Genomic DNA, 25,246 nt, shown 5'->3' on the forward strand with positions numbered 1-25,246 from the left:
AGGACTTGAAAGCGGGGCAGAATTGCAGGAAACCGATTTCAGGAGGTAGACTGGAATTGCATGTAAAGCATAGGAAAAGAGGCAGAACGTCCACAATGATGCACTTGGACAAAAAGGGCGTATGCGTTTTTTCCTGAATATATTCAGGAAAAAACGCATACGCCCTTTTTGGCCAACGAAGCAAGCTTGCAAATGAAATCTGCACTACAATGAAGTCTCACTGCCCCCCGGTCAGAAGGGCCATCTGAAAAAAGTGTAAAACCCAGAAAGGCAGGACAGGCCATGGAGAACTGGGAGCCTAGTTAGGCTGATGGGCGGGATGTAAATTGCCAACAGCCACTCTGCAGAAGTGTATGGTGTTTCCTGAAACATCTAAAAAACAAAGCAACAGAGCCTAGGGCACTTCCATTTTTGGAACTATAGATTAGGGAAATTAAAATCAAAAAGACACAGCCACCCCAAAGTTTGGGACGGCTCTGTTTACAGGAACCTCATTTACGGTACAAGTTCAATATCACAGAAAGCGAAAAATGGATAAAGAAGTTGTGGTACTAACGTACAATGCAATATCACTCAGCAATTAAATCTATGTCATCAGGCCCATAGCAGCATAATGAGTGGATTCAGGTACGATGATTCTAAGTGAAATATGTCACACAGAAAAAGAAACATCATAAGATATCACTAATACACGGAATGTAAACTTGGCTACACAGGAACTGAATTACAAAACAAAATAGGGTCTCAAATGTAGAAAACCAACTTATGCTTGCTTAAGGGGAAAGGTGAGTTGGGGTGCTGCATAAAACCAGAGATTGAAATTAGCACAGATACATTTCCATAATACAAATATGTAATAGACAAGAGCTACTGCTTGCTCAACGAAGTGGACTCAACACCCCATATTAAACGCCTAAGAATATACCTGATTAGTAAGAATCTTAAAACCTATGGATTCATATGTCTCCGAAAGAGAATCAAGTGTGTGTACAGCGGCATAAACGCAGCAGTGATAGGATTGGTGAGGTTCGGTGAGCAAATGCAGACCCTTTGAAGTCATATTGCATGGTACCCATTCCATGGTTCTCAACTCTCCAGGTTTAAGGGATTCTTCCTTCAGCTAAAACATGCATGTGGAACCCAGAGTATGATCCACCGTGTGATCGGGAAACATGTTCAAATGTGTCTCAGTTTTCGTCCCCTGGTACTGGGGTGCAACATTCCAGAAGCTTTACTAACACTCTCCCCACTTGGAGAGTCAGTGCCTTTAACCTCCTGTTTGGCCCAGTTTGCAATTTCAGCGGAAAATGAACAGGAATAGGGAGAACCAATGAGAGACTAGCTGGAGGTGTCTGGACGGGCAAATTTAACTCTCATTTCCCACCAGGAAGAGGAATTAACCAAAGGCTCAGCGAGCCATGCCGGAACCACACTAGGGCCTGAAGCAATCCTGCGGTGTTGCGGCCAGCTCACAAGAAAACGAGTTGAAGAAAGGAGCTCAGGGGCCCTGTAATTCACAAACCTGCAGAGTTATACATGACAGCTATCATCCAAAAATATATTGAAGTAAGGCTGCCAAGAGGACTTGAAAGCGGGGCAGAATTGCAGGAAACCGATTTCAGGAGGTAGACTGGAATTGCATGTAAAGCATAGGAAAAGAGGCAGAACGTCCACAATGATGCACTTGGCCAGAAAGCGCGTATGCGTTTTTTCCTGAATATATTCAGGAAAAAACGCATATGCCCTTTTTGGCCACCCAAGCAAGCTTGCAAAGGAAATCTGCACTACAATGAAGTCTCACTTCCCCCCGGTCAAAAGGGCCATCTGAAAAAAGTGTAAAATCCAGAAAGGCAAGACAGGCCATGGAGAACTGGGAGCCTTCTTATGCTGATGGGCGGGATGTAAATTGCCAACAGCCACTCTGGAGAAGTGTATGGTGTTTCCTGAAACATCTAAAAAACAAAGCAACAGAGCCTAGGGCACTTCCACTTATGGTCCTATATCTTAGGGAAATTAAAATCAAAAAGACACAGGCACCCCAAAGTTTGGGACAGCTCTGTTTACAAGAACCTCGTTTACGGTACAAGTTCAATATCGCAGAAAGCGAAAAATGGATAAAGAAGTTGTGGTACTTACGTACAATGCAATATCACTCAGCAATGAAATCTATGTCATCAGGCCAGTAGCAGCATAATGAGTGGATTCAGGTACTATGATTCTAAGTGAAATATGTCACACAGAAAAAGAAACATCATAAGATATCACTAATACACGGAATGTAAACTTGGCTACACAGGAACTGAATTACAAAACAGAATAGGGTCTCAAATGTAGAAAACCAACTTATGCTTGCTTAAGGGGAAAGGTGAGTTGGGGTGCTGCATAAAACCAGAGATTGAAATTAGCACAGATACCTTTCCATAAGACAAATATGTAATAGACAAGAGCTACTGCTTGCTCAACGAAGTGGACTCAACACCCCATATTAAACGCCTAAGAATATACCTGACTAGTAAGAATCTTAAAACCTATGGATTTATATGTCTCCGAAAGAGAATCAAGCGTGTGTACAGCGGCATAAACGCAGCAGTGATAGGATTGGTGAGGTTCGGTGAGCAAATGCAGACCCTTTGAAGTCATATTGCATGGTACCCATTCCATGGTTCTCAACTCTCCAGGTTTAAGGGATTCTTCCTTCAGCAAAAACATGCATGTGGAACCCAGAGTATGATCCACCGTGTGATCGGGAAACATGTTCAAATGTGTCTCAGTTTTCGTCCCCTGGTACTCGGGTGCAACATTCCAGACGCTTTACTAACACTCTCCCCACTTGGAGAGTCAGTGCCTTTAACCTGCTGTTGGGCCCAGTTTGCAATTTCTGCAGAAAATGAACAGGAATAGGGAGAACCAATGAGAGACTAGCTGGAGGTGTCTGGACGGGCAAATTTAACTCTCATTTCCCACCAGGAAGAGGAATTAACCAAAGGCTCAGCGAGCCATGCCGGAACCACACTAGGGCCTGAAGCAATCCTGCGGTGTTGCGGCCAGCTCACAAGAAATCGAGTTGAAGAAAGGAGCTCAGGGACCCTGTAATTCACAAACCTGCAGAGTTATACATGACAGCTATCGTCCAAAAATATATTGAAGTAAGGCTGCCAAGAGGACTTGAAAGCGGGGCAGAATTGCAGGAAACCGATTTCAGGAGGTAGACTGGAATTGCATGTAAAGCATAGGAAAAGAGGCAGAACGTCCACAATGATGCACTTGGCCAAAAAGGGCGTATGCGTTTTTTCCTAAATATATTCAGGAAAAAACGCATATGCCCTTTTTGGCCACCCAAGCAAGCTTGCAAAGGAAATCTGCACTACAATGAAGTCTCACTGCCCCCCGGTCAAAAGGGCCATCTGAAAAAAGTGTAAAATCCAGAAAGGCAGGACAGGCCATGGAGAACTGGGAGCCTAGTTAGGCTGAAGGGCGGGATGTAAATTGCCAACAGCCACTCTGGAGAAGTGTATGGTGTTTCCTGAAACATCTAAAAAACAAAGCAACAGAGCCTAGAGCACTTCCACTTATGGTCCTATAGCTTAGGGAAATTAAAATCAAAAAGACACAGCCACCCCAAAATTTGGGACGGCTCTGTTTACAGGAACCTCATTTACGGTACAAGTTCAATATCGCAGAAAGCGAAAAATGGATAAAGAAGTTGTGGTACTTACGTACAATGCAATATCACTCAGCAATTAAATCTATGTCATCAGGCCAGTAGCAGCATAATGAGTGGATTCAGGTACGATGATTCTAAGTGAAACAAGTCACACAGAAAAAGAAACATCATAAGATATCACTAATACACGGAATGTAAACTTGGCTACACAGGAACTGAATTACAAAACAGAATAGGGTCTCAAATGTAGAAAACCAACTTATGCTTGCTTAAGGGGAAAGGTGAGTTGGGGTGCTGCATAAAACCAGAGATTGAAATTAACACAGATACCTTTCCATAAGCCAAATATGTAATAGACAAGAGCTACTCCTTGCTCAACGAAGTGGACTCAACACCCCATATTAAACGCCTAAGAATATACCTGACTAGTAAGAATCTTAAAACCTATGGATTTATATGTCTCCGAAAGAGAATCAAGTGTGTGTACAGCGGCATAAACGCAGCAGTGATAGGATTGGTGAGGCTCGGTGAGCAAATGCAGACCCTTTGAAGTCATATTGCATGGTACCCATTCCATGGGTCTCAACTCTCCAGGTTTAAGGGATTCTTCTTTCAGCTAAAACATTTATGTGGAACCCAGAGTATGATCCACCGTGTGATCGGGAAACATGTTCAAATGTGTCTCAGTTTTCGTCCCCTGGTACTCGGGTGCAACATTCCAGACGCTTTACTAACACTCTCCCCACTTGGAGAGTCAGTGCCTTTAACCTCCTGTTTGGCCCAGTTTGCAATTTCTGCGGAAAATGAACAGGAATAGGGAGAACACATGAGAGACTAGCTGGAGGTGTCTGGACGGGCAAATTTAACTCTCATTTCCCACCAGGAAGAGGAATTAACCAAAGGCTCAGCGAGCCATGCCGGAACTACACTAGGGCCTGAAGCAATCCTGCGGTGTTGCGGCCAGCTCACAAGAAAGCGAGTTGAAGAAAGGAGCTCAGGGTCCCTGTAATTCACAAACCTGCAGAGTTATACATGACAGCTATCATCCAAAAATATATTGAAGTAAGGCTGCCAAGAGGACTTGAAAGCGGGGCCGAATTGCAGGAAACCGATTTCAGGAGGTAGACTGGAATTGCATGTAAAGCATAGGAAAAGAGGCAGAACGTCCACAATGATGCACTTGGCCAAAAAGCGCGTATGCGTTTTTTCCTGAATATATTCAGGAAAAAACGCATATGCCCTTTTTGGCCACCCAAGCAAGCTTGCAAAGGAAATCTGCACTACAATGAAGTCTCACTGCCCCCGGTCAAAAGGGCCATCTGAAAAAAGTGTAAAATCCAGAAAGGCAAGACAGGCCATGGAGAACTGAGAGCCTTCTTATGCTGATGGGCGGGATGTAAATTGCCAACAGCCACTCTGGAGAAGTGTATGGTGTTTCCTGAAACATCTAAAAAACAAAGCAACAGAGCCTAGGGCACTTCCACTTATGGTCCTATAGCTTAGGGAAATTAAAATCAAAAAGACACAGCCACCCCAAAGTTTGGGACAGCTCGGTTTACAAGAACCTCGTTTACGGTACAAGTTCAATATCGCAGAAAGCGAAAAATGGATAAAGAAGTTGTGGTACTTACGTACAATGCAATATCACTCAGCAATGAAATCTATGTCATCAGGCCAGTAGCAGCATAATGAGTGGATTCAGGTACGATGATTCTAAGTGAAATAAGTCACACAGAAAAAGAAACATCATAAGATATCACTAATACACGGAATGTAAACTTGGCTACACAGGAACTGAATTACAAAACAGAATAGGGTCTCAAATGTAGAAAACCAACTTATGCTTGCTTAAGGGGAAAGGTGAGTTGGGGTGCTGCATAAAACCAGAGATTGAAATTAGCACAGATACCTTTCCATAAGCCAAATATGTAATAGACAAGAGCTACTGCTTGCTCAACGAAGTGGACTCAACACCCCATATTAAACGCCTAAGAATATACCTGACTAGTAAGAATCTTAAAACCTATGGATTTATATGTCTCCGAAAGAGAATCAAGTGTGTGTACAGCGGCATAAACGCAGCAGTGATAAGATTGGTGAGGTTCGGTGAGCAAATGCAGACCCTTTGAAGTCATATTGCATGGTACCCATTCCATGGTTCTCAACTCTCCAGGTTTAAGGGATTCTTCCTTCAGCTAAAACATGCATGTGGAACACAGACTATGATCCACCGAGTGATCGGGAAACGTGTTCAAATGTGTCTCAGGTTTCTTCCCCTTGTACTCGGGTGCAACATTCCAGACGCTTTACTAACACTCTCCCCACTTGGAGAGTCAGTGCCTTTAACCTCCTGTTTGGCCCAGTTTGCAATTTCTGCGGAAAATGAACAGGAATAGGGAGAACCAATGAGAGACTAGCTGGAGGTGTCTGGACGGGCAAATTTAACTCTCATTTCCCACCAGGAAGAGGAATTAACCAAAGGCTCAGCGTGCCATGCCGGTACCACACTAGGGCCTGAAGCAATCCTGCAGTGTTGCGGCCAGCTCACAAGAAAGCGAGTTGAAGAAAGGAGCTCAGGGACCCTGTAATTCACAAACCTGCAGAGTTATAAATGAAAGCTATCGTCCTAAAATATATTGAAGTAAGGCTGCCAAGAGGACTTGAAAGTGGGGCAGAATTGCAGGAAACCGATTTCAGGAGGTAGACTGGAATTGCATGTAAAGCATAGGAAAAGAGGCAGAACGTCCACAATGATGCACTTGGCCAAAAAGGGCGTATGCGTTTTTTCCTGAATATATTCAGGAAAAAACGCATATGCACTTTTTGGCCAACCAAGCAAGCTTGCAAAGGAAATCTGCACTACAATGAAGTCTCACAGCTCCCCGGTCAAAAGGGCCATCTGAAAAAAGTGTAAAATCCAGAAAGGCAGGACAGGCCATGGAGAACTGGGAGTTTTGTTATGCCAATGGGCGTGATGTAAATTGCCAACAGCCACTCTGGAGAAGTGTATGGTGTTTCCTGAAACATCTAAAAAACAAAGCAACAGAGCCTAGGGCACTTCCACTTATGGTCCTATAGCTTAGGGAAATTAAAATCAAAAAGACACAGCCACCCCAAAGTTTGGGACGGCTCTGTTTACAAAAACCTCATTTACGGTACAAGTTCAATATCGCAGAAAGCGAAAAATGGATAAAGAAGTTGTGGTACTTACGTACAATGCAATATCACTCAGCAATGAAATGTCATCAGGCCAGTACAGCATAATGAGTGGATTCAGGTACGATGATTCTAAGTGAAATAAGTCACACAGAAAAAGAAACATCATAAGATATCACTAATACACGGAATGTAATCTTGGCTACACAGGAACTGAATTACAAAACAGAACAGGGTCTCAAATGTAGAAAACCAACTTATGCTTGCTTAAGGGGAAAGGTGAGTTGGGGTGCTGCATAAAACCAGAGATTGAAATTAGCACAGATACCTTTCCATAAGCCAAATATGTAATAGACAAGAGCTACTGCTTGCTCAACGAAGTGGACTCAACACCCCATATTAAACGCCTAAGAATATACCTGACTAGTAAGAATCTTAAAACCTATGGATTTATATGTCTCCGAAAGAGAATCTAGCATGTGTACAGCGGCATAAACGCAGCAGTGATAGGATTGGTGATGTTCGGTGAGCAAATGCAGACCCTTTGAAGTCATATTGCATGGTACCCATTCCATGGTTCTCAACTCTCCAGGTTTAAGGGATTCTTCCTTCAGCTAAAACATGCATGTGGAACCCAGAGTATGATCCACCATGTGATCGGGAAACATGTTCAAATGTGTCTCAGTTTTCGTCCCCTGGTACTCGGGTGCAACATTCCAGACGCTTTACTAACACTCTCCCCACTTGGAGAGTCAGTGCCTTTAACCTCCTGTTTGGCCCAGTTTGCAATTTCTGCGGAAAATGAACAGGAATAGGGAGAACCAATGAGAGACTAGCTGGAGGTGTCTGGACGGGCAAATTTAACTCTCATTTCCCACCAGGAAGAGGAATTAACCAAAGGCTCAGCGTGCCATGCCGGTACCACACTAGGGCCTGAAGCAATCCTGCAGTGTTGCGGCCAGCTCACAAGAAAGCGAGTTGAAGAAAGGAGCTCAGGGACCCTGTAATTCACAAACCTGCAGAGTTATAAATGAAAGCTATCGTCCTAAAATATATTGAAGTAAGGCTGCCAAGAGGACTTGAAAGTGGGGCAGAATTGCAGGAAACCGATTTCAGGAGGTAGACTGGAATTGCATGTAAAGCATAGGAAAAGAGGCAGAACGTCCACAATGATGCACTTGGCCAAAAAGGGCGTATGCGTTTTTTCCTGAATATATTCAGGAAAAAACGCATATGCACTTTTTGGCCAACCAAGCAAGCTTGCAAAGGAAATCTGCACTACAATGAAGTCTCACAGCTCCCCGGTCAAAAGGGCCATCTGAAAAAAGTGTAAAATCCAGAAAGGCAGGACAGGCCATGGAGAACTGGGAGTTTTGTTATGCCAATGGGCGTGATGTAAATTGCCAACAGCCACTCTGGAGAAGTGTATGGTGTTTCCTGAAACATCTAAAAAACAAAGCAACAGAGCCTAGGGCACTTCCACTTATGGTCCTATAGCTTAGGGAAATTAAAATCAAAAAGACACAGCCACCCCAAAGTTTGGGACGGCTCTGTTTACAAAAACCTCATTTACGGTACAAGTTCAATATCGCAGAAAGCGAAAAATGGATAAAGAAGTTGTGGTACTTACGTACAATGCAATATCACTCAGCAATGAAATGTATGTCATCAGGCCAGTACAGCATAATGAGTGGATTCAGGTACGATGATTCTAAGTGAAATAAGTCACACAGAAAAAGAAACATCATAAGATATCACTAATACACGGAATGTAATCTTGGCTACACAGGAACTGAATTACAAAACAGAACAGGGTCTCAAATGTAGAAAACCAACTTATGCTTGCTTAAGGGGAAAGGTGAGTTGGGGTGCTGCATAAAACCAGAGATTGAAATTAGCACAGATACCTTTCCATAAGCCAAATATGTAATAGACAAGAGCTACTGCTTGCTCAACGAAGTGGACTCAACACACCATATTAAACGCCTAAGAATATACCTGACTAGTAAGAATCTTAAAACCTATGGATTTATATGTCTCCGAAAGAGAATCTAGCGTGTGTACAGCGGCATAAACGCAGCAGTGATAGGATTGGTGATGTTCGGTGAGCAAATGCAGACCCTTTGAAGTCATATTGCATGGTACCCATTCCATGGTTCTCAACTCTCCAGGTTTAAGGGATTCTTCCTTCAGCTAAAACATGCATGTGGAACCCAGAGTATGATCCACCGTGTGATCGGGAAACGTGTTCAAATGTGTCTCAGTTTTCGTCCCCTGGTACTCGGGTGCAACATTCCAGACGCTTTACTAACACTCTCCCCACTTGGAGAGTCAGTGCCTTTAACGTCCTGTTTGGCCCAGTTTGCAATTTCTGCGGAAAATGAACAGGAATAGGGAGAACCAATGAGAGACTAGCTGGAGGTGTCTGGACGGGCAAATTTAACTCTCATTTCCCACCAGGAAGAGGAATTAACCAAAGGCTCAGCGAGCCATGCCGGAACCACACTAGGGCCTGAAGCAATCCTACGGTGTTGCGGCCAGCTCACAAGAAAGCGAGTTGAAGAAAGGAGCTCAGGGGCCCTGTAATTCACAAACCTGCAGAGTTATACATGACAGCTATCGTCCAAAAATATATTGAAGTAAGGCTGCCAAGAGGACTTGAAAGCGGGGCAGAATTGCAGGAAACCGATTTCAGGAGGTAGACTGGAATTGCATGTAAAGCATAGGAAAAGAGGCAGAACGTCCACAATGATGCACTTGGCCAAAAAGGGCGTATGCGTTTTTTCCTGAATATATTCAGGAAAAAACGCATACGAACTTTTTGGCCAACCAAGCAAGCTTGCAAAGGAAATCTGCACTACAATGAAGTCTCACTGCCCCCCGGTCAAAAGGGCCATCTGAAAAAAGTGTAAAATCCAGAAAGGCAGGACAGTCCATGGAGAACTGGGAGCCTTGTTATGCTGATGGGCGGGATGTAAATTGCCAACAGCCACTCTGCAGAAGTGTATGGTGTTTCCTGAAACATATAAAAAACAAAGCAACAGAGCCTAGGGCACTTCCACTTATGGTCCTATAGCTTAGGGAAATTAAAATAAAAAAGAAACAGCCACCCCAAAGTTTGGGACAGCTCTGTTTACAAGAACCTCGTTTACGGTACAAGTTCAATATCACAGAAAGCGAAAAATGGATAAAGAAGTTGTGGTACTTTGGTACAATGCAATATCACTCAGCAATGAAATCTATGTCATCAGGCCCATAGCAGCATAATGAGTGGATTCAGGTACGACGATTCTAAGTGAAATATGTCACACAGAAAATGAAACATCATAAGATATCACTAATACATGGAATGTAAACTTGGCTACACAGGAACTGAATTACAAAACAGAATAGGGTCTCAAATGTAGAAAACCAACTTATGCTTGCTTAAGGGGTAAGGTGAGTTGGGGTGCTGCATAAAACCAGAGATTGAAATTAGCACAGATACCTTTCCATAAGCCAAATATGTAATAGACAAGAGCTACTGCTTGCTCAACGAAGTGGACTCAACACCCCATATTTAACGCCTAAGAATATACCTGATTAGTAAGAATCTTAAAACCTATGGATTTATATGTCTCCGAAAGAGAATCAAGCGTGTGTACAGCGGCATAAACGCAGCAGTGAAAGGATTGGTGAGGTTCGGTGAGCAAATGAAGACCCTTTGAAGTCATATTGCATGGTACCCATTCCACGGTTCTCAACTCTCCAGGTTTAAGGGATTCTTCCTTCAGCTAAAACATGCATGTGGAACCCAGAGTATGATCCAACGTGTGATCGGGAAACGTGTTCAAATGTGTCTCAGTTTTCGTCCCCTGGTACTCGGGTGCAACATTCCAGACGCTTTACTAACACTCTCCCCACTTGGAGAGTCAGTGCCTTTAACCTCCTGTTTGGCCCAGTTTGCAATTTCTGCAGAAAATGAACAGGAATAGGGAGAACCAATGAGAGACTAGCTGGAGGTGTCTGGACGGGCAAATTTAACTCTCATTTCCCACCAGGAAGAGGAATTAACCAAAGGCTCAGCGTGCCATGCCAGTACCACACTAGGGCCTGAAGCAATCCTGCAGTGTTGCGGCCAGCTCACAAGAAAACGAGTTGAAGAAAGGAGCTCAGGGGCACTGTAATTCACAAACCTGCAGAGTTATAAATGACAGCTATCGTCCAAAAATATATTGAAGTAAGGCTGCCAAGAGGACTTGAAAGTGGGGCAGAATTGCAGGAAACCGATTTCAGGAGGTAGACTGGAATTGCATGTAAAGCATAGGAAAAGAGGCAGAACGTCCACAATGATGCACTTGGCTGAAAAGCGCGTATGCCTTTTTTCCTGAATATATTCAGGAAAAAACGCATATGCCCTTTTTGGCCACCCAAGCAAGCTTGCAAAGGAAATCTGCACTACAATGAAGTCTCACTGCCCCCCGGTCAAAAGGGCCATCTGAAAAAAGTGTAAAATCCAGAAAGGCAAGACAGGCCATGGAGAACTGAGAGCCTTCTTATGCTGATGGGCGGGATGTAAATTGCCAACAGCCACTCTGGAGAAGTGTATGGTGTTTCCTGAAACATCTAAAAAACAAAGCAACAGAGCCTAGGGCACTTCCACTTATGGTCCTATAGCTTAGGGAAATTAAAATCAAAAAGACACAGCCACCCCAAAGTTTGGGACAGCTCGGTTTACAAGAACCTCGTTTAAGGTACAAGTTCAATATCGCAGAAAGCGAAAAATGGATAAAGAAGTTGTGGTACTTACGTACAATGCAATATCACTCAGCAATGAAATCTATGTCATCAGGCCAGTAGCAGCATAATGAGTGGATTCAGGTACGATGATTCTAAGTGAAATAAGTCACACAGAAAAAGAAACATCATAAGATATCACTAATACACGGAATGTAAACTTGGCTACACAGGAACTGAATTACAAAACAGAATAGGGTCTCAAATGTAGAAAACCAACTTATGCTTGCTTAAGGGGAAAGGTGAGTTGGGGTGCTGCATAAAACCAGAGATTGAAATTAGCACAGATACCTTTCCATAAGCCAAATATGTAATAGACAAGAGCTACTGCTTGCTCAACGAAGTGGACTCAACACCCCATATTAAACGCCTAAGAATATACCTGACTAGTAAGAATCTTAAAACCTATGGATTTATATGTCTCCGAAAGAGAATCAAGTGTGTGTACAGCGGCATAAACGCAGCAGTGATAAGATTGGTGAGGTTCGGTGAGCAAATGCAGACCCTTTGAAGTCATATTGCATGGTACCCATTCCATGGTTCTCAACTCTCCAGGTTTAAGGGATTCTTCCTTCAGCTAAAACATGCATGTGGAACCCAGACTATGATCCACCGAGTGATCGGGAAACGTGTTCAAATGTGTCTCAGGTTTCTTCCCCTTGTACTCGGGTGCAACATTCCAGACGCTTTACTAACACTCTCCCCACTTGGAGAGTCAGTGCCTTTAACCTCCTGTTTGGCCCAGTTTGCAATTTCTGCGGAAAATGAACAGGAATAGGGAGAACCAATGAGAGACTAGCTGGAGGTGTCTGGACGGGCAAATTTAACTCTCATTTCCCACCAGGAAGAGGAATTAACCAAAGGCTCAGCGTGCCATGCCGGTACCACACTAGGGCCTGAAGCAATCCTGCAGTGTTGCGGCCAGCTCACAAGAAAGCGAGTTGAAGAAAGGAGCTCAGGGACCCTGTAATTCACAAACCTGCAGAGTTATAAATGAAAGCTATCGTCCTAAAATATATTGAAGTAAGGCTGCCAAGAGGACTTGAAAGTGGGGCAGAATTGCAGGAAACCGATTTCAGGAGGTAGACTGGAATTGCATGTAAAGCATAGGAAAAGAGGCAGAACGTCCACAATGATGCACTTGGCCAAAAAGGGCGTATGCGTTTTTTCCTGAATATATTCAGGAAAAAACGCATATGCACTTTTTGGCCAACCAAGCAAGCTTGCAAAGGAAATCTGCACTACAATGAAGTCTCACAGCTCCCCGGTCAAAAGGGCCATCTGAAAAAAGTGTAAAATCCAGAAAGGCAGGACAGGCCATGGAGAACTGGGAGTTTTGTTATGCCAATGGGCGTGATGTAAATTGCCAACAGCCACTCTGGAGAAGTGTATGGTGTTTCCTGAAACATCTAAAAAACAAAGCAACAGAGCCTAGGGCACTTCCACTTATGGTCCTATAGCTTAGGGAAATTAAAATCAAAAAGACACAGCCACCCCAAAGTTTGGGACGGCTCTGTTTACAAAAACCTCATTTACGGTACAAGTTCAATATCACAGAAAGCGAAAAATGGATAAAGAAGTTGTGGTACTTACGTACAATGCAATATCACTCAGCAATGAAATGTATGTCATCAGGCCAGTACAGCATAATGAGTGGATTCAGGTACGATGATTCTAAGTGAAATAAGTCACACAGAAAAAGAAACATCATAAGATATCACTAATACACGGAACGTAAGCTTGGCTACACAGGAACTGAATTACAAAACAGAACAGGGTCTCAAATGTAGAAAACCAACTTATGCTTGCTTAAGGGGAAAGGTGAGTTGGGGTGCTGCATAAAACCAGAGATTGAAATTAGCACAGATACCTTTCCATAAGCCAAATATGTAATAGACAAGAGCTACTGCTTGCTCAACGAAGTGGACTCAACACCCCATATTAAACGCCTAAGAATATACCTGACTAGTAAGAATCTTAAAACCTATGGATTTATATGTCTCCGAAAGAGAATCTAGCGTGTGTACAGCGGCATAAACGCAGCAGTGATAGGATTGGTGATGTTCGGTGAGCAAATGCAGACCCTTTGAAGTCATATTGCATGGTACCCATTCCATGGTTCTCAACTCTCCAGGTTTAAGGGATTCTTCCTTCAGCTAAAATATGCATGTGGAACCCAGAGTATGATCCACCATGTGATCGGGAAACATGTTCAAATGTGTCTCAGTTTTCGTCCCCTGGTACTCGGGTGCAACATTCCAGACGCTTTACTAACACTCTCCCCACTTGGAGAGTCAGTGCCTTTAACCTCCTGTTTGGCCCAGTTTGCAATTTCTGCGGAAAATGAACAGGAATAGGGAGAACCAATGAGAGACTAGCTGGAGGTGTCTGGACGGGCAAATTTAACTCTCATTTCCCACCAGGAAGAGGAATTAACCAAAGGCTCAGCGAGCCATGCCGGAACCACACTAGGGCCTGAAGCAATCCTACGGTGTTGCGGCCAGCTCACAAGAAAGCGAGTTGAAGAAAGGAGCTCAGGGGCCCTGTAATTCACAAACCTGCAGAGTTATACATGACAGCTATCGTCCAAAAATATATTGAAGTAAGGCTGCCAAGAGGACTTGAAAGCGGGGCAGAATTGCAGGAAACCGATTTCAGGAGGTAGACTGGAATTGCATGTAAAGCATAGGAAAAGAGGCAGAACGTCCACAATGATGCACTTGGCCAAAAAGGGCGTATGCGTTTTTTCCTGAATATATTCAGGAAAAAACGCATACGCCCTTTTTGGCCAACCAAGCAAGCTTGCAAAGGAAATCTGCACTACAATGAAGTCTCACTGACCCCCGGTCAAAAGGGCCATCTGAAAAAACTGTAAAATCCAGAAAGGCAGGACAGTCCATGGAGAACTGGGAGCCTTCTTATGCTGATGGGCGGGATGTAAATTGCCAACAGCCACTCTGCAGAAGTGTATGGTGTTTCCTGAAACATCTAAAAAACAAAGCAACAGAGCCTAGGGCACTTCCACTTATGGTCCTATAGCTTAGGGAAATTAAAATAAATAAGAAACAGCCACCCCAAAGTTTGGGACAGCTCTGTTTACAAGAACCTCGTTTACGGTACAAGTTCAATATCACAGAAAGCGAAAAATGGATAAAGAAGTTGTGGTACTTTGGTACAATGCAATATCACTCAGCAATGAAATCTATGTCATCAGGCCCATAGCAGCATAATGAGTGGATTCAGGTACGACGATTCTAAGTGAAATATGTCACACAGAAAATGAAACATCATAAGATATCACTAATACATGGAATGTAAACTTGGCTACACAGGAACTGAATTACAAAACAGAATAGGGTCTCAAATGTAGAAAACCAACTTATGCTTGCTTAAGGGGTAAGGTGAGTTGGGGTGCTGCATAAAACCAGAGATTGAAATTAGCACAGATACCTTTCCATAAGACAAATATGTAATAGACAAGAGCTACTGCTTGCTCAACGAAGTGGACTCAACACCCCATATTAAACGCCTAAGAATATACCTGATTAGTAAGAATCTTAAAACCTATGGATTTATATGTCTCCGAAAGAGAATCAAGCGTGTGTACAGCGGCATAAACGCAGCAGTGAAAGGATTGGTGAGGTTCGGTGAGCAAATGAAGACCCTTTGAAGTCATATTGCATGGTACCCATTCCACGGTTCTCAACTCTCCAGGTTTAAGGGATTCTTCCTTCAGCTAAAACATGCATGTGGAACCCAGAGTATGATCCAACGTGTGATCGGGAAACGTGTTCAAATGTGTCTCAGTTTTCGTCCCCTGGTACTCGGGTGCAACATTCCAGATGCTTTACTAACACTCTCCCCACTAGGAGAGTCAGTGCCTTTAACCTCCTGTTTGGCCCAGTTTGCAATTTCTGCAGAAAATGAACAGGAATAGGGAGAACCAATGAGAGACTAGCTGGAGGTGTCTGGACGGGCAAATTTAACTCTCATTTCCCACCAGGAAGAGGAATTAACCAAAGGCTCAGCGTGCCATGCCAGTACCACACTAGGGCCTGAAGCAATCCTGCAGTGTTGCGGCCAGCTCACAAGAAAACGAGTTGAAGAAAGGAGCTCAGGGGCACTGTAATTCACAAACCTGCAGAGTTATAAATGACAGCTATCGTCCAAAAATATATTGAAGTAAGGCTGCCAAGAGGACTTGAAAGCGGGGCAGAATTGCAGGAAACCGATTTCAGGAGGTAGACTGGAATTGCATGTAAAGCATAGGATAAGAGGCAGAACGTCCACAATGATGCACTTGGCCAAAAAGCGCGTATGCGTTTTTTCCTGAATATATTCAGGAAAAAACGCATACGCCCTTTTTGGCCAACCAAGCAAGCTTGCAAAGGAAATCTGCACTACAATGAACTCTCACTGCCCCCCGGTCAGAAGGGCCATCTGAAAAAAGTGTAAAACCCAGAAAGGCAGGACAGGCCATGGAGAACTGGGAGCCTAGTTAGGCTGATGGGCGGGATGTAAATTGCCAACAGCCACTCTGGAGAAGTGTATGGTGTTTCCTGAAACATCTAAAAAACAAAGCAACAGAGCCTAGAGCACTTCCACTTATGGTCCTATAGCTTAGGGAAATTAAAATCAAAAAGACACAGCCACCCCAAAATTTGGGACGGCTCTGTTTACAGGAACCTCATTTACGGTACAAGTTCAATATCACAGAAAGCGAAAAATGGATAAAGAAGTTGTGGTACTAACGTACAATGCAATATCACTCAGCAATTAAATCTATGTCATCAGGCCCATAGCAGCATAATGAGTGGATTCAGGTACGATGATTCTAAGTGAAATATGTAGCACAGAAAAAGAAACATCATAAGATATCACTAATACACGGAATGTAAACTTGGCTACACAGGAACTGAATTACAAAACAGAATAGGGTCTCAAATGTAGAAAACCAACTTATGCTTGCTTAAGGGGAAAGGTGAGTTGGGGTGCTGCATAAAACCAGAGATTGAAATTAGCACAGATACCTTTCCATAAGCCAAATATGTAATAGACAAGAGCTACTGCTTGCTCAACGAAGTGGACTCAACACCCCATATTAAACGCCTAAGGATATACCTGACTAGTAAGAATCTTAAAACCTATGGATTTATATGTCTCCGAAAAAGAATCAAGTGTGTGTACAGCGGCATAAACGCAGCAGTGATAGGATTGGTGAGGTTCAGTGAGCAAATGCAGACCCTTTGAAGTCATATTGCATGGTACCCATTCCATGGTTCTCAACTCTCCAGGTTTAAGGGATTCTTCCTTCAGCTAAAACATGCATGTGGAACCCAGAGTATGATCCACCGTGTGATCGGGAAACGTGTTCAAATGTGTCTCAGTTTTCGTCCCATGGTACTCGGGTGTAACATTCCAGACGCTTTACTAACACTCTCCCCACTTGGAAAGTCAGTGCCTTTAACCTCCTGTTTGGCCCAGTTTGCAATTTCTGCGGAAAATGAACAGGAATAGGGAGAACACATGAGAGACTAGCTGGAGGTGTCTGGACGGGCAAATTTAACTCTCATTTCCCACCAGGAAGAGGAATTAATCAAAGGCTCAGCGAGCCATGCCGGAACCACACTAGGGCCTGAAGCAATCCTGCAGTGTTGCGGCCAGCTCACAAGAAAGCGAGTTGAAGAAAGGAGCTCAGGGACCCTGTAATTCACAAACCTGCAGAGTTATAAATGAAAGCTATCGTCCAAAAATATATTGAAGTAAGGCTGCCAAGAGGACTTGAAAGTGGGGCAGAATTGCAGGAAACCGATTTCAGGAGGTAGACTGGAATTGCATGTAAAGCATAGGAAAAGAGGCAGAACGTCCACAATGATGCACTTGGCCAAAAAGGGCATATGCGTTTTTTCCTGAATATATTCAGGAAAAAACGCATATGCACTTTTTGGCCAACCAAGCAAGCTTGCAAAGGAAATCTGCACTACAATGAAGTCTCACAGCTCCCCGGTCAAAAGGGCCATCTGAAAAAAGTGTAAAATCCAGAAAGGCAGGACAGGCCATGGAGAACTGGGAGTTTTGTTATGCCAATGGGCGTGATGTAAATTGCCAACAGCCACTCTGGAGAAGTGTATGGTGTTTCCTGAAACATCTAAAAAACAAAGCAACAGAGCCTAGGGCACTTCCACTTATGGTCCTATAGCTTAGGGAAATTAAAATCAAAAAGACACAGCCACCCCAAAGTTTGGGACGGCTCTGTTTACAAAAACCTCATTTACGGTACAAGTTCAATATCGCAGAAAGCGAAAAATGGATAAAGAAGTTGTGGTACTTACGTACAATGCAATATCACTCAGCAATGAAATGTATGTCATCAGGCCAGTACAGCATAATGAGTGGATTCAGGTACGATGATTCTAAGTGAAATAAGTCACACAGAAAAAGAAACATCATAAGATATCACTAATACACGGAATGTAAGCTTGGCTACACAGGAACTGAATTACAAAACAGAACAGGGTCTCAAATGTAGAAAACCAACTTATGCTTGCTTAAGGGGAAAGGTGAGTTGGGGTGCTGCATAAAACCAGAGATTGAAATTAGCACAGATACCTTTCCATAAGCCAAATATGTAATAGACAAGAGCTACTGCTTGCTCAACGAAGTGGACTCAACACCCCATATTAAACGCCTAAGAATATACCTGACTAGTAAGAATCTTAAAACCTATGGATTTATATGTCTCCGAAAGAGAATCTAGCGTGTGTACAGCGGCATAAATGCAGCAGTGATAAGATTGGTGATGTTCGGTGAGCAAATGCAGACCCTTTGAAGTCATATTGCATGGTACCCATTCCATGGTTCTCAACTCTCCAGGTTTAAGGGATTCTTCCTTCAGCTAAAACATGCATGTGGAACCCAGAGTATGATCCACCATGTGATCGGGAAACATGTTCAAATGTGTCTCAGTTTTCGTCCCCTGGTACTCGGGTGCAACATTCCAGACGCTTTACTAACACTCTCCCCACTTGGAGAGTCAGTGCCTTTAACCTCCTGTTTGGCCCAGTTTGCAATTTCTGCGGAAAATGAACAGGAATAGGGAGAACCAATGAGAGACTAGCTGGAGGTGTCTGGACGGGCAAATTTAACTCTCATTTCCCACCAGGAAGAGGAATTAACCAAAGGCTCAGCGAGCCATGCCGGAACCACACTAGGGCCTGAAGCAATCCTACGGTGTTGCGGCCAGCTCACAAGAAAGCGAGTTGAAGAAAGGAGCTCAGGGGCCCTGTAATTCACAAACCTGCAGAGTTATACATGACAGCTATCGTCCAAAAATATATTGAAGTAAGGCTGCCAAGAGGACTTGAAAGCGGGGCAGAATTGCAGGAAACCGATTTCAGGAGGTAGACTGGAATTGCATGTAAAGCATAGGAAAAGAGGCAGAACGTCCACAATGATGCACTTGGCCAAAAAGGGCGTATGCGTTTTTTCCTGAATATATTCAGGAAAAAACGCATACGAACTTTTTGGCCAACCAAGCAAGCTTGCAAAGGAAATCTGCACTACAATGAAGTCTCACTGCCCCCCGGTCAAAAGGGCCATCTGAAAAAAGTGTAAAATCCAGAAAGGCAGGACAGTCCATGGAGAACTGGGAGCCTTGTTATGCTGATGGGCGGGATGTAAATTGCCAACAGCCACTCTGCAGAAGTGTATGGTGTTTCCTGAAACATCTAAAAAACAAAGCAACAGAGCCTAGGGCACTTCCACTTATGGTCCTATAGCTTAGGGAAATTAAAATAAAAAAGAAACAGCCACCCCAAAGTTTGGGACAGCTCTGTTTACAAGAACCTCGTTTACGGTACAAGTTCAATATCACAGAAAGCGAAAAATGGATAAAGAAGTTGTGGTACTTTGGCACAATGCAATATCACTCAGCAATGAAATCTATGTCATCAGGCCCATAGCAGCATAATGAGTGGATTCAGGTACGACGATTCTAAGTGAAATATGTCACACAGAAAATGAAACATCATAAGATATCACTAATACATGGAATGTAAACTTGGCTACACAGGAACTGAATTACAAAACAGAATAGGGTCTTAAATGTAGAAAACCAACTTATGCTTGCTTAAGGGGTAAGGTGAGTTGGGGTGCTGCATAAAACCAGAGATTGAAATTAGCACAGATACCTTTCCATAAGACAAATATGTAATAGACAAGAGCTACTGCTTGCTCAACGAAGTGGACTCAACACCCCATATTAAACGCCTAAGAATATACCTGATTAGTAAGAATCTTAAAACCTATGGATTTATATGTCTCCGAAAGAGAATCAAGCGTGTGTACAGCGGCATAAACGCAGCAGTGAAAGGATTGGTGAGGTTCGGTGAGCAAATGAAGACCATTTGAAGTCATATTGCATGGTACCCATTCCACGGTTCTCAACTCTCCAGGTTTAAGGGATTCTTCCTTCAGCTAAAACATGCATGTGGAACCCAGAGTATGATCCAACGTGTGATCGGGAAACGTGTTCAAATGTGTCTCAGTTTTCGTCCCCTGGTACTCGGGTGCAACATTCCAGACGCTTTACTAACACTCTCCCCACTTGGAGAGTCAGTGCCTTTAACCTCCTGTTTGGCCCAGTTTGCAATTTCTGCAGAAAATGAACAGGAATAGGGAGAACCAATGAGAGACTAGCTGGAGATGTCTGGACGGGCAAATTTAACTCTCATTTCCCACCAGGAAGAGGAATTAACCAAAGGCTCAGCGTGCCATGCCAGTACCACACTAGGGCCTGAAGCAATCCTGCAGTGTTGCGGCCAGCTCACAAGAAAACGAGTTGAAGAAAGGAGCTCAGGGGCACTGTAATTCACAAACCTGCAGAGTTATAAATGACAGCTATCGTCCAAAAATATATTGAAGTAAGGCTGCCAAGAGGACTTGAAAGTGGGGCAGAATTGCAGGAAACCGATTTCAGGAGGTAGACTGGAATTGCATGTAAAGCATAGGATAAGAGGCAGAACGTCCACAATGATGCACTTGGCCAAAAAGCGCGTATGCGTTTTTTCCTGAATATATTCAGGAAAAAACGCATACGCCCTTTTTGGCCAACCAAGCAAGCTTGCAAAGGAAATCTGCACTACAATGAAGTCTCACTGCCCCCCGGTCAAAAGGGCCATCTGAAAAAAGTGTAAAATCCAGAAAGGCAGGACAGTCCATGGAGAACTGGGAGCCTTCTTATGCTGATGGGCGGGATGTAAATTGCCAACAGCCACTCTGCAGAAGTGTATGGTGTTTCCTGAAACATCTAAAAAACAAAGCAACAGAGCCTAGGGCACTTCCACTTATGGTCCTATATCTTAGGGAAATTAAAATCAAAAAGACACAGGCACCTCAAAGTTTGGGACAGCTCTGTTTACAAGAACCTCGTTTACGGTACAAGTTCAATATCACAGAAAGCGAAAAATGGATAAAGAAGTTGTGGTACTAACGTACAATGCAATATCACTCAGCAATTAAATCTATGTCATCAGGCCCATAGCAGCATAATGAGTGGATTCAGGTACTATGATTCTAAGTGAAATATGTCACACAGAAAAAGAAACATCATAAGATATCACTAATACACGGAATGTAAACTTGGCTACACAGGAACTGAATTACAAAACAGAATAGGGTCTCAAATGTAGAAAACCAACTTATGCTTGCTTAAGGAGAAAGGTGAGTTGGGGTGCTGCATAAAACCAGAGATTGAAATTAGCACAGATACCTTTCCATAAGACAAATATGTAATAGACAAGAGCTACTGCTTGCTCAACGAAGTGGACTCAACACCCCATATTAAACGCCTAAGAATATACCTGACTAGTAAGAATCTTAAAACCTATGGATTTATATGTCTCCGAAAGAGAATCAAGCGTGTGTACAGCGGCATAAACGCAGCAGTGATAGGATTGGTGAGGTTCGGTGAGCAAATGCAGACCCTTTGAAGTCATATTGCATGGTACCCATTCCATGGTTCTCAACTCTCCAGGTTTAAGGGATTCTTCCTTCAGCTAAAACATGCATGTGGAACCCAGAGTATGATCCACCGTGTGATCGGGAAACATGTTCAAATGTGTCTCAGTTTTCGTCCCCTGGTACTCGGGTGCAACATTCCAGACGCTTTACTAACACTCTCCCCACTTGGAGAGTCAGTGCCTTTAACCTCCTGTTTGGCCCAGTTTGCAATTTCTGCGGAAAATGAACAGGAATAGGGAGAACCAATGAGAGACTAGCTGGAGGTGTCTGGACGGGCAAATTTAACTCTCATTTCCCACCAGGAAGAGGAATTAACCAAAGGCTCAGCGTGCCATGCCGGAACCACACTAGGGCCTGAAGCAATCCTGCGGTGTTGCGGCCAGCTCACAAGAAATCGAGTTGAAGAAAGGAGCTCAGGGACCCTGTAATTCACAAACCTGCAGAGTTATACATGACAGCTATCGTCCAAAAATATATTGAAGTAAGGCTGCCAAGAGGACTTGAAAGCGGGGCAGAATTGCAGGAAACCGATTTCAGGAGGTAGACTGGAATTGCATGTAAAGCATAGGAAAAGAGGCAGAACGTCCACAATGATGCACTTGGCCAAAAAGGGCATATGCGTTTTTTCCTGAATATATTCAGGAAAAAACGCATATGCCCTTTTTGGCCAACCAAGCAAGCTTGCAAAGGAAATCTGCACTACAATGAAGTCTCACTGCCCCCCGGTCAAAAGGGCCATCTGAAAAAAGTGTAAAATCCAGAAAGGCAGGACAGTCCATGGAGAACTGGGAGCCTTGTTATGCTGATGGGCGGGATGTAAATTGCCAACAGCCACTCTGGAGAAGTGTATGGTGTTTCCTGAAGCATCTAAAAAACAAAGAAACAGAGCCTAGGGCACTTCCACTTATGGTCCTATAGCTTAGGGAAATTAAAATCAAAAAGAAACAGCCACCCCAAAGTTTGGGACGGCTCTGTTTACAAGAAGCTCTTTTACGGTACAAGTTCAATATCGCAGAAAGCGAAAAATGGATAAAGAAGTTGTGGTACTTACATACAATGCAATATCACTCAGCAATGAAATGTATGTCATCAGGCCAGTAGCAGCATAATGAGTGGATTCAGGTACGATGATTCTAAGTGAAACAAGTCACACAGAAAAAGAAACATCATAAGATATCACTAATACACGGAATGTAAACTTGGCTACACAGGAACTGAATTACAAAACAGAATAGGGTCTCAAATGTAGAAAACCAACTTATGCTTGCTTAAGGGGAAAGGTGAGTTGGGGTGCTGCATAAAACCAGAGATTGAAATTAACACAGATACCTTTCCATAAGCCAAATATGTAATAGACAAGAGCTACTCCTTGCTCAACGAAGTGGACTCAACACCCCATATTAAACGCCTAAGAATATACCTGACTAGTAAGAATCTTAAAACCTATGGATTTATATGTCTCCGAAAGAGAATCAAGTGTGTGTACAGCGGCATAAACGCAGCAGTGATAGGATTGGTGAGGTTCGGTGAGCAAATGCAGACCCTTTGAAGTCATATTGCATGGTACCCATTCCATGGGTCTCAACTCTCCAGGTTTAAGGGATTCTTCTTTCAGCTAAAACATGCATGTGGAACCCAGAGTATGATCCACCGTGTGATCGGGAAACATGTTCAAATGTGTCTCAGTTTTCGTCCCCTGGTACTCGGGTGCAACATTCCAGACGCTTTACTAACACTCTCCCCACTTGGAGAGTCAGTGCCTTTAACCTCCTGTTTGGGCCAGTTTGCAATTTCTGCGGAAAATGAACAGGAATAGGGAGAACACATGAGAGACTAGCTGGAGGTGTCTGGACGGGCAAATTTAACTCTCATTTCCCACCAGGAAGAGGAATTAACCAAAAGCTCAGCGAGCCATGCCGGAACCACACTAGGGCCTGAAGCAATCCTGCGGTGTTGCGGCCAGCTCACAAGAAAGCGAGTTGAAGAAAGGAGCTCAGGGGCCCTGTAATTCACAAACCTGCAGAGTTATACATGACAGCTATCATCCAAAAATATATTGAAGTAAGGCTGCCAAGAGGACTTGAAAGCGGGGCCGAATTGCAGGAAACCGATTTCAGGAGGTAGACTGGAATTGCATGTAAAGCATAGGAAAAGAGGCAGAACGTCCACAATGATGCACTTGGCCAAAAAGCGCGTATGCGTTTTTTCCTGAATATATTCAGGAAAAAACGCATATGCCCTTTTTGGCCACCCAAGCAAGCTTGCAAAGGAAATCTGCACTACAATGAAGTCTCACTGCCCCCCGGTCAAAAGGGCCATCTGAAAAAAGTGTAAAATCCAGAAAGGCAAGACAGGCCATGGAGAACTGAGAGCCTTCTTATGCTGATGGGCGGGATGTAAATTGCCAACAGCCACTCTGGAGAAGTGTATGGTGTTTCCTGAAACATCTAAAAAACAAAGCAACAGAGCCTAGGGCACTTCCACTTATGGTCCTATAGCTTAGGGAAATTAAAATCAAAAAGACACAGCCACCCCAAAGTTTGGGACAGCTCGGTTTACAAGAACCTCGTTTATGGTACAAGTTCAATATCGCAGAAAGCGAAAAATGGATAAAGAAGTTGTGGTACTTACGTACAATGCAATATCACTCAGCAATGAAATCTATGTCATCAGGCCAGTAGCAGCATAATGAGTGGATTCAGGTACGATGATTCTAAGTGAAATAAGTCACACAGAAAAAGAAACATCATAAGATATCACTAATACACGGAATGTAAACTTGGCTACACAGGAACTGAATTACAAAACAGAATAGGGTCTCAAATGTAGAAAACCAACTTATGCTTGCTTAAGGGGAAAGGTGAGTTGGGGTGCTGCATAAAACCAGAGATTGAAATTAGCACAGATACCTTTCCATAAGCCAAATATGTAATAGACAAGAGCTACTGCTTGCTCAACGAAGTGGACTCAACACCCCATATTAAACGCCTAAGAATATACCTGACTAGTAAGAATCTTAAAACCTATGGATTTATATGTCTCCGAAAGAGAATCAAGTGTGTGTACAGCGGCATAAACGCAGCAGTGATAAGACTGGTGAGGTTCGGTGAGCAAATGCAGACCCTTTGAAGTCATATTGCATGGTACCCATTCCATGGTTCTCAACTCTCCAGGTTTAAGGGATTCTTCCTTCAGCTAAAACATGCATGTGGAACCCAGACTATGATCCACCGAGTGATCGGGAAACGTGTTCAAATGTGTCTCAGGTTTCTTCCCCTTGTACTCGGGTGCAACATTCCAGACGCTTTACTAACACTCTCCCCACTTGGAGAGTCAGTGCCTTTAACCTCCTGTTTGGCCCAGTTTGCAATTTCTGCGGAAAATGAACAGGAATAGGGAGAACCAATGAGAGACTAGCTGGAGGTGTCTGGACGGGCAAATTTAACTCTCATTTCCCACCAGGAAGAGGAATTAACCAAAGGCTCAGCGTGCCATGCCAGTACCACACTAGGGCCTGAAGCAATCCTGCAGTGTTGCGGCCAGCTCACAAGAAAGCGAGTTGAAGAAAGGAGCTCAGGGACCCTGTAATTCACAAACCTGCAGAGTTATAAATGAAAGCTATCGTCCAAA

This window comes from Pseudorca crassidens, chromosome 1 (assembly GCF_039906515.1).
Source record: "Pseudorca crassidens isolate mPseCra1 chromosome 1, mPseCra1.hap1, whole genome shotgun sequence".
NCBI classification, from domain to species: Eukaryota; Metazoa; Chordata; class Mammalia; order Artiodactyla; family Delphinidae; genus Pseudorca; species Pseudorca crassidens.